Source organism: Limulus polyphemus, unplaced genomic scaffold (genome assembly GCF_000517525.1).
Source record: "Limulus polyphemus unplaced genomic scaffold, Limulus_polyphemus-2.1.2 Scaffold1767, whole genome shotgun sequence".
Taxonomy (NCBI): domain Eukaryota; kingdom Metazoa; phylum Arthropoda; class Merostomata; order Xiphosura; family Limulidae; genus Limulus; species Limulus polyphemus.
The window spans coordinates 181682-186555 of NW_013667377.1; positions in this window are offsets into that span (position 1 = coordinate 181682).

Consider the following 4874-nt stretch of genomic DNA (forward strand, 5'->3'; position numbering starts at 1 on the left):
TAAAATTGTACAGAAGGAAACATCAGTACCAATTTCACCTTCACAATTAGTTATTTAATTATGTTTAATGCCCTTAACACTTATTGTCAGACGTGCCTGTTTGCAAAAGGATTAGAATTAATACTTCACTGCCAGAACTATACTGATAACTGAGAACTTGCTTGTTATATAGCTTTATCAGGGTAGAATTGGAAATCTTTGACTAGCACACACATCTGTCTAACCTATGTGTGTGTGTAACACTGTCTGTACCATTACTTAAGCATTACAATTTCCAGTCTACTCAAGACAGATAAGATCAAGTGGACCCTCAACCTGACTACAAACAAAAGTTCCAAATGGGTAAGTTCAGTGGAAATATGTAATTCTTGTATGCATATAGGACATACAGAAACAACTAATTCCATTCCTCCAGACTTTCGTAAGTTGAAGTCCTTAAAATGGATTTCAGTGAAGCATTGAAGATCTCAACAAATCCATCACACTGAGGGGGATAGACAGAATATTAACACCTGTTTTTTACCACAGCTGTATGTTAAGAGCAGAAATAAATCTAATTACTATGATCAGTTAAAATAGTAAGGGGGGAGCATAGTCTTATGATCAGCACATCAGATATAGTTTCTGTATCTTTAGAATGCCACTTAGGGGAAGGAGGTCGTGGTCTGTAGACACCAAATTAAATAGTTTCATATCACACATTACTATATTTGTTATCTTCATATGAGTATGGAAGAAGGTCAACAATGACCTTTTAAAAGGTGCATCTATCAATGGCTTACATTATAATGGAAAATTGATATTATATCCTCCTACCATTTGACAATTCAAACATGAGTAGCCATATTATATTCCCTTATATCCCCAACTAAAGAAAGTAGTGTAAAAGCTTTTGAAGAAATTTACTGATGTCAAGGTTACTTTCCATGGGCTATTCTTGAACGAATATAGTTAGCTACAATTTCTGGGAACTAATATTTCTATGTTAAGTTGATGACGGTGATATTATGCTTCCATAAGTCCTATTAAGTAAAACCAAAAGATCTTTAAAGAAATCAAATTAGACACAGTTGTTGCTGCATTTTTGTAACAAATTTACAGTATGTAATTCTTCTGCTAAAATTTCATTTCTTATTGTCCATTTATAGTATTCTGTGATGATACTGACTAAATAAACTTTTAATTTGTTGCTTCATGAAACTAACACAATAGGACATTTACTACCATTAAGACTAATACATGCTATTTATTCTTTTGTCACGTTTCACCAGTAATATACCCAATTTTAGAACATAAATGAGAACTTCTGGCACTTAATCTTACTTGCTCTTCTAACATTCTGTTTCTCACTAAATAGTTTCCCTTAGTGGTTTAAACCATTTTTGGCCTTAGCAAGAAGTTTGTATTCTGGTCAGTATGCTTCATAACTTGTGCTTTTAAGTAGCTGGATGTCTTGTCAGTACATCATGCATGAAAATTGTTAATAACTGATTATGGCATTTTTACTAAAGGTATTAATTCCTTTAGTTTTTCTGCCATGTAGGATGTATATGAATTGATTATAGTAGGCAAAATGAATTCGAGCTATCTTTCAAAAATGAGTAATTATGGCAATACTAAATTGTATAAACAGCCCTAGCTTTAATTTCCATAGTTGGAGGAGCAAATGAAGCCAGAATAACAATAACTTGCACTTTAACCAATACAAAGATCTCAGATTCAAAAAATTAATGTTAATTTGGTGGATTCTCCACATCAACACCCATTTCCTTAAGAAACCTAAAACATTTTCATTTTATAATATTACCTGAAATTAAAATGTTAAACTGTCTGCAAATAAAGTAATGTTCTGGACCAATAAAACAGTATGGTTAGGCTATGAATGAAATGCAAATAAAATTTAATTAGTTCTATCATTAAAATGTTATATGGTGTTAAGGAAGTCAAAATTACTGAATTACTCTCCCAGGAATTCTAAAAGAGAATAATGGAAATTCAAACCATTCCTCATCTTTTGTTTTTTGTATTTTTACTTTGAAAATTAATATTAAATTACTAAAACACCTATCTGATTCATTATTCACATTCTTATATTGTTTTTATTGCTAATTTCTGTTAAGTATTGGAATTAGATACAATTTCTGTCAGTATTTTTAATAACTGGCTGAAGCATGTGGAAGTGCTTGTTTTAAATTTGACATAAATGTGGCATTTCTAGATTAGAACCTTTTTCAACTGTGTGTATAGATGAGAAACACATTTTAATGATTTTCTAGGATAAAACTTCTCTCGGTGGTACTTAAACAAGAATCTCATTTAAATGAGAATCTTCAATAACAACCAAATAAGAACTGTTTCAATGGTGTTTAAACATAAGAACTTTTCTATGATGTTTCAGTGAAAATTTCCTTAATGATGTCTGAATGATACTTCAATAATGTCTTTAGAAAATAACCTTTTCAGTGTTGTTTTATATTAGTCTTGAAAGGTGTCTAGATGAGAATCACTTCAATTATGTATCTAAGAGGTTTCTTTAGATAAGAACCTATTCAATAATGTCTTTAGATAACTATTGGTGTATCAGAAAGAAAATCTCCTCAATGATGTCTTTAATTAAGAACCTCTTTAACTCTATTCTCAGATAAGAACTACTTCTTCAGTGATTTTCTGGATGACTCTTTCCTCTAGTCTATCACTTCAAAATTAGGGACGGCTAGTCCAGATAGCACCCGAAATTCAACAAACAAGCTTAAAACCGTGCATAGGTATAAAGATGTATGTGCATTTTTGAAAATAATTTTCAGCAACAATATAAAAAAAGTCTAAATATGTATTTAAATATATTAATCAATAATTTTAGGATATAGTGTGCTTGTCTTCTCAGCTTGTAATAAGCTACGGGCCAGAGAAGAGGGTGAATAATAGATATGGGTGAGCAGTTTTGTCTCTTCTGGAAGGAAATGAAACTTTATTAACAGCTATCGTATTATTTATATATATATATATATATATATATATATATATAATATCACTTATTACTAAACAAAATTATTATATTAAATGGTCCTTAAACGTTAGATAAAGGGGTTCGGTTGACTGCAAATCAGGGGAGCTGGTTATGTCCCACGAACCGCCTTGGGAAGGTTACACTAACAACGCATGTGAACTGACAAATTTGTTCTCTCAGTTCACGTGGGATGGCTTACGAGATCCGTTGGAAAAATAAAACGAAAGTAATAGTCTAACACTAAGTATGCTATCTCGTAATGCCATATTGCTGCTGTAACACAGACTTTAAGCTTGTTTGGGATTTTATTATTTTTATAGCCTCTTTCATGCTTTAGTACAGTATAAAGACGAAATACTCCACAATACGTTCAACACACGCAAGTTAATTTATCGTGGTAGGATATGTAAATAGAGAACTAATAAGCAGCGATAAAACTCTACTTGAAGAATTGTGTGGTATTCTCAGTTTCCTTGATTTTCTTTCCATTAATCGGATATGATCCGCAAGATAAAGTTCAATAGACATTGTATTGCAGAGTTAAACTGCATTCTCTTGGTTTGACTAAATTTATAGTAATGAAATAGACTGGAGATAATGTAAAACAGTGAAAAAGTGTTTATCCAATATAAAACAATAAAAAAACAAGTATGTGGACGAAGGACAGCACGTTTACATAAGGCAGACATTCCCAACCTGGGGTACATTTACACTACTTAGGGAGTAGAGTATAACTATGGTTTGCACTTTACATGATGTTTTAATCTACGGTCATACAAGAGAGTAAAGTAACTCGCACAAATATACGCTCTTATGACAAAAAGTTGTGATGTTATTGCTGTGCTACATTATAACTCATGTTTTCAATAAGTAATGTAGAACATAAGCAATATAGAACACCCTCGTTACAAATCGGCTGATAAACTAGGGATCAGCCAACTGGGCAAGCTCTCCTTCCTCCATTAATCAGAATGCCCAAGGGGTACAGAGGAACAAAAAAGGTTGGGAATCCCTGACTTAAGGTTTTAGATGTCTGCACAACTCTGAATGAAGTATCTATTAAGAAAATGAGTTTGAATCTGTTACAGGCTGAGAAACATTACATTATATATACAGCTCTAAACTACACTACCTACGTCATTGTTGATTATTCCAATCGAAAAAATAAGGGAGGAAATATTGTCAAAGTTTCACCTGACAATATCGTTGTTTACATTTATTTCAGTTGTGTGTCCTAACTTACAGCAATCTTTACCACAAAAAAATGCACGTCATACCATAGGGGAATGATCCGGAACATTAGGTAACCATGACACAAGGATCACTTTTTTTTTTTATCAGTGATCTGCTTTAAACCTACATACATCTGTATGCGTGAAAATTTTCATATGTTTTTTTATGTTTGAGAGTTCCTTTTATTAAATAAAGGAGGTAGAGAATACATAGTAAATTTTTTACGTTACTTTGGGGGCCCACAATACGCCACCAGTCCTGAGTTTATCAAGTTCTAAGAGAACTTCATTGCTGCTAATAAGAAGTTTTTAACTTCTGTCTTCACTAGATAACACATTTACAGGGTTGTAGAGGTTTAAATACTTGCAAGATTGTGCACACATCTTTGTCCAACTTTCTAACTATATCCTACCTACTATTATTATCTCTTGCCTTAGGATATTTAAAAGATTAGTGCGAAGAACACTATTTGTAGCAACTGGTGCTTAGTATGTGGACTAGTAGGCTGATCTGGCATAATCGACAATAACTAACGAAACTATAGATTTTATTAATACTGTTACGTCTCCGTTCGTTAGTTAATTTTTCGTAAATTCGTTCCGACGAAACTTTAGCGACACAAGTCCTTTCTTAG